Below are 6,540 nucleotides of genomic sequence, written 5' to 3' on the forward strand. Positions count from 1 at the left end.
TAAAAATAATTCTAACAGTAGCTTTTTATAACCATTGTAAAACAAAAGTTTTAACAATGCACTTACTGGAACTTGGTCGTAGTCTTTTGCAACTAGTCAATGCAAAGATGCCTAGTTTTTCTTTTTGGCCAAATATGAAATATGCCAAGCTACAAAGTATTGAAGAACACATTAGACTTTATAATCCTAGGTTCATATATAAATCAGTTAAAAACAGTCGTGTGAAATTCCGAAAGTCTTAATTAAATCATATTTATAGAAAATTGACAGGAAGCAATAATAGTTTGTGAGGACTAATCATAAAGAAATGTTAGTTTATAATCTGTGCTTGTAGTTCATATCTTAAAAGGGGAGTACTTTTTAATTTTTATGGTATGTGTTTATCTCTTATAGTTGGCTAAGACTACAATCCTTTTGATAATTAGCTAATTTAGTTTTGGTTTTCATTAACTAATCTATTCATTAAACAATGAAAAAGATTAGCACAGAAATTCCAATATTTTGAATATTGTATACAAGGGGTGAGTAACCTGGCAACGTGGCGAATGAGAGAAGCAAATCAGTTTAGTCCCACATTAGAAAATGGACAAGAGGAATAACTAATAAGGAAGTATAATAATGGACCAAGTAGGAATCGACAACGTACTTACCTTGATAGCGTCAATGAGTGATCAATAAGGCCTATAGCCTAGGCTAGTGACTTTCATTGCACATTAGAAGGGTGCCTGTTTATGGTCAGCTCAAGTGTCCGAGCCAATGTCATAATTTGTGGTAGAGGGAGTCTGTGTTTGCACGGGCCCTACCAATTCTAGTTCATTATTTTTGCCCTAGTGCTACTGGCCTGAAACACCTTTAGCAAATAGCAGAGATGACACTATAGTTTTAGCTTTTGTAATCATAGTGTTAATAACCATCCTTAAACACTACTTAAAGTCAAAAACACATTTTAATTCGAATATAATGTATGAAACCTCTCTGGTGGTGTAAGTTGGACAGTTCTTCCTCCTAACCTTTGGTCACTTAATTAATAGTTGTTATCTTATAAAGTCACTTTCATTGAAGAAAATTGAGATAATAATTCTTAGTTGAGTAATCATTATGAGATATTAACCCTAATTATATCCTGGTTTGGTAATTGGACTTGCATTGGGGTTTTGACTTGACTACAATCGCATTCTACCAGCAAGTCTCAGGTTGGTTTCATACTTCTAATACCAAATATATATCTCAATTTTATCAACTTTAAATTAGATAAACTTTTTTTGTTAAGGCAACTGTTCATATTGTTTTATAAGCATTTGAAAAGAATCAAATCTTTTTATCTGATTAGTATCGACTAAAAAATTATCAGCTAATTGTATAATATTTCTCAGCACTATTAATTAGATAAATATATAAAGTATCAAATCAAAGTGACTTGTGTTTTATAAATTCAAATGTTAATGCAATATTTTTTTCAAATTTTCATCATCTAGTTATCTCAATTTTTAGCACTGAAAAGAACATTTAAAATAACTTTTTTAAGCTTCAAGTTGTACAAATCCATTACTTGTTTACTACAAAATTCAGGTTCTCAATTGTGATTTCCTTAATAAAAGTCATTGAATTATCCAATCCTTTAGCAATATTCATGTTTATTCTCATTGGATTAAAAAGGCGTTATTTCTTAGTATAATATATTTTGCTTCATCACAAACATAAGTGGCTTCATATTGGCTAGCGCAAGATAGAGTTTGCCTATTCATTAGGTTACACTCCATATAAGATAAAAACTCTATATATATGTCTTGCAAAAGTAGTTCCTTCCTTTTTCGCTTCTAGAATCTTTCAAACAAACATGGGGAACTATCCATTCCACCAAAAAACAACATTCTTCCATAACAAGGCCATGTATGTTTTGCTAGCAAGTCAGACTTGCTATCATGTTTTGTTCTCTGTACTCATGCAGCTTGATTTGGGGGTTCTCTTCCTATGAAGTAGCTCCCTGCATTCTGAAGTAAAATATTTATACGTATTAGCTTCTTGTTCGTTTTGTAGAACTTAATCCCTCAAGAGAATCTGTAGCAATTTCCATATGTCTGACCTGCAGTTTTCCAGCTAAACAAAGTCCGTATGACAACGATAACAATTTAGTACTTTTGGCAGAATTAATGATTATCTTTGCACTATATCCGGTTACCCGGTTACCCTTATGATCACGAATAACATCCCCTGCACCTCCCAGTTTATTTTTGTGGTTAAAATACCCATCAATATTGAGTTTATGTTCATTTTCCGGAGGTTTCCATTTCACATTCTCACGTCCTATGATATTCATCAAACTTATTGGTCTTTCCATTCGTTAGCTCGATTACTGCATATATACCAAGGCTCTTCTATAGGGTAAAGACATGAGAATATCATCATTTATATTATCATGGTAGTAGTGATTTTAGGTCAACCAAATGTTCCAGGGATAAAAAGGAAATGCAACCAAATGTTCCATCGATTATTGCAGTTAATGATTTTTTTCAATTTCATTGATCATACCAACTTCATTCCAATATTTGCGTGTCGCTAGGCATTCAAGTTAATTATAAAGAACATGGAATGCAAAACTAGGATAAAAAAGTAGTTAATTAAAGACTTAAACTAGCTGATGGGTGGAGTTTGCCAAATGGATGGACGGCAACAACAACAACAAACCCAGTGTAATCCCACAAGTAGGATCTGGGGAGCGTCTGTGTAGGCAGACTTTACCCTTACCATTTAAGTAGAGAAGTACTTTTCAAAAGACCCTTGGCTGAGCACATAGGCCTAGAATTAGTTTCATAAAATGGGTAAAGACAAATAACAATAAGCAAAACTGTAATATTGTATCGCATTTTCGAGTTTGCAGCCACTGTAAATATAATTCAAACAGTTGCTTATTATAATCATTCGAAAAATAGTTTTAACAAGGCACTTACTCGAACTTGCTTGTAGTATTTTGCAGCTAATCAGTGCAATTATGCATAATATTTCTTTCTTGAACCAAATATACCAGGCTACAAAGTATTGAAGAACTTATTAGATATACTAATCCTAGGTTCACATATAAAGAAGTTAAAAAAACAGTCATATGGAATTCTGGAAGTCTTAATTAAATCATATTTACAGACATATTGACAGGAAGTAATGATAGTTTGTGAGAACTAATCATTGAGAAATTTTAGTTTGTAATCTGTACTTGTAGTTCATATCTTAAGTAGGAGTACTTTTAAGTTCATATGGTATGTTCATCTCTTATATATTGTTGGCTGAGACGGCAGTCCTTGTGATAGATTAGCAAATTTAAGTTAACTAATTCGTTCAACAATTTAAAAAGATTTGCATTCCTTGTTGTGAAGTTGGCCAACGATTGGGCCTCAAAACATTTTATTTGGAAGGAATGCTTTCACAAGAAGAGACCATGTTCGATACTCACCTAGATAGACAACCAATCAACCTCGATATCCTTAACATAACGCTATAACAAAAAGGACCACAATATGGTTACTGCTTTTGTCTGAATTCGACAGTCGACATCACATATGTAATAAAAAAGAAAGGGCGATAGTAGAAGACCTTGCATCCTATAAGGAGGAACATAAGAAGTTCCAACATTCTGAATATTGTATACTAGAGGTGAGTAACATGGCAATATGGCGAACGAGAGAAGTAAACCAGTTTAGTCCCACACCAGCAAATAGAGAAGATGAATAACTAATAAGGAAGTATAATGACGGGCCAAGTAGGAATGGACAACATACTTACCTGGATGGGGTTAATGGACAATAAGGCCCATGGCCTAGGCTGGTGACTTTCATTACACTTTGGAAGGGTGCCATCCAAGGTCAGCCCAAGTGGTCGAGCCTACGTCATAATTTGTGGTAGAGGGGGCCTGCATTCCGCGACCCCTATTAATTCTAGTTCAATCTTTTTGGCCCAAATGCTATATTGGCCTGGTTGTGTTCTACTGGAGCATAGTGTCGTTTAATTCATGACGAGAGGCTTTTTTATCAACTAGCTTAGCATTAAACGTGAAATCTAATAGTGGTTATGTCACGAACCGAACCAGGGCTTGGCCGTGATGGGTACCTCAAGTCCACCATGGATCGGAGACCACCTCTTTAACCCAACCTCAAGAGCACAATAATAATTATAATAAAAACAATGAATGAATGACTCAATGAAACTCAGAGTCAAAACAATAACTAACCAACCCACATATATCTACTACAGCCTCTAAAACCAAAATACCAAGCAGGTCGGGACATGCCCTCAATCATGACCAAAAGAATCCAAAAGTACTGAGTCAAAATAAAAGAATATGAAAATTATAAGGCAGTTCGAAGGATGGAGGCTCACCACTCTTCGGCGGCTCAACGAACGTGCAAATCCACCTAGCACTGCACAGAGGAAAAAGAAGTGTCTTTGGACCCTATATTATGAAATAATGTAGTGTCCTAAGACGGTCATTATGATAAATACTGGCATGTAACTCAAAATAGGGATAAGATAATGCCATGTCCTAACCCAAACTAGACCACATGCACACATTGTATATACATATATATAAGATGCCAGGATAAAGAACAAGGTTTAGGCATGAGATTGAAAACCATTAACCTAGATTGTGTAGATCTATCCATCCTAAGGGAGCCCACGGGCTATATGAGTTTAGCCTTCCCTGCTGAGAGGACCCTAGTGTGTGTTAACCGCATAAATAGAAGAAATTTGAGAAAGGGCCAAAGCCACCGAGGCTCCAACCTTTCCAAATATATATATATATATATAATGTGTGAAATATTCACACAGTCATAAAGACCCCCACGTCAGTCTTTTAGAAACCAAGTATCAATCCCACAGGGACTGGTGATATAATGTGTGAAATATTCACACAGTCATAAAGACCCCCACGGTAGTATTTTAGAAACCAAGTATCAATCCCACAGGGACTGGTGTTAAGCAGCTATCCAATTCTAGTTCAATATTGAGATTAAAGCGGTGCAAAGGAAATCAAATGAGTTTGGAATTTGAAAACTAAAGTAAAGTAAACAATGCAAAAAAATAAATGACTTGGACAATCAATGAGAATGAAAAGGCGAACATGGTTTATAGTATCGATCACCCCGGATCCTCCACCTTCTACGGCAATCTACATAACCCTCTTTATGCCCAAATGATAACCATTGACACACATTTCCATCCATTAACCAAGGAGTCTATTAGTTAGGCCTTTACCGTTGGTATCGTCATACCAAATAAAGTTAAGCTTGCTATCCAATTCCATTATGCCATACCAAAACCAATTAGCCAAATTGTCTCCAAGGTTTGCAATTTAAAAACAACCTATGGCCATCAACGCCTTTTCAAAACCAATTTGTGTTCCATTAAACTTTTATGCAATGCAAGTTTCCAAAAGTAAAGTAGATTACGTATATGTCGATGTTTCAAAACCAATTTCATAAGTTGGGTTGAGGTTAAAGATAATTCCAAACCATTGAACCATAAAATTTGGGGAAACCCATGTTTCCCGTTCCTATTCTCAGACCCATGCATTTATTTAGTTCAAAATCATAAGAATAAAGCATAAACAACCAATTCAAAACCATGCGAATTCAATTCATGTAACAACCATTTCAAATCCCTCAACCCATATTCAAAACCCAACAATGAAACCACATAGACCATAATTAGACATATTTTTTGTATAAAATTAATTTAGGAAAGAGATATATGCCTGAAACACATAAGAATTTAAAGTTAGTTTGAAGTTTGGCCCCGGATGATGAATGCATAGTGAAACTTTTGAATGTTCTTAGGTTTTGTGTTTGAGAATGAAATAGGGGGATTTGATCTTTGAAAACTAATGGGAATGAGATTATTTTATGTTTAAAAGTCGTACAATGGGTAAAAAGACCAAAAGCCCCTCTTCCCATGTGAATAAAAATAGAACTGCATGAAATTTTTACCTTGGTAAGGCACACCAATATCATGGAGACTATCCTCCGTGCTACACTGATATCGTGGAGGTTAGCCTCTATGACACGGTCATATCACTGAGGGTAGCTTTTATGATATGGTGATTTCGTAGACCCTCACTGCCTCAGGGTCCGAAAATGACCTTACACCCCTTCCAAAAATTTCAAAATTTTCCCCAATTACCCTTTAAACAATCCTAAACACAATTCAAGTCAAAATCAATATTACTAATGCAGAAAGGTCAAAAATAAATTGATCAAAATTTTTAAGGGTCTTACATTATCCTTCCTTAGGATCATTCATTCCCAAATGATGAGTTAGGACACTTTTAGCACGAGAATAGAAATAATACACAAAAATCAAATGACAGGCTCAGAAAATGACAAGAGGAAAGCGAAACTCATACCTTAAGCACTTTTATCCAACCCGAGGAACAAAAACAGGTATTTGGACTTCATATCTTCCTCAGCTTCCCATGTAGCCTCTTTTACTTTTTGGTTTCTCCAAAGGACCTTCACTAAAGCCATATCTTTGGCCGTTAATCGAACTTTCCTA

The 6,540-nt window shown here is 35.1% G+C and overlaps 2 non-coding genes across 2 annotated transcripts; both read left to right on the plus strand.

Annotated features, from left to right (window-relative positions):
* Positions 1-642: 642 nt before the first annotated feature.
* LOC124899932 lies at positions 643-803 on the plus strand. The gene has a single exon (XR_007057490.1). It is a non-coding gene; the product is annotated as a U1 spliceosomal RNA (small nuclear RNA).
* A 2,963-nt stretch (positions 804-3,766) lies between these two features.
* LOC124899925 lies at positions 3,767-3,921 on the plus strand. The gene has a single exon (XR_007057485.1). It is a non-coding gene; the product is annotated as a U1 spliceosomal RNA (small nuclear RNA).
* Positions 3,922-6,540: the final 2,619 nt, after the last annotated feature.

This window comes from Capsicum annuum, chromosome 6, assembly GCF_002878395.1.
Source record: "Capsicum annuum cultivar UCD-10X-F1 chromosome 6, UCD10Xv1.1, whole genome shotgun sequence".
Classification (NCBI taxonomy): Eukaryota; Viridiplantae; Streptophyta; class Magnoliopsida; order Solanales; family Solanaceae; genus Capsicum; species Capsicum annuum.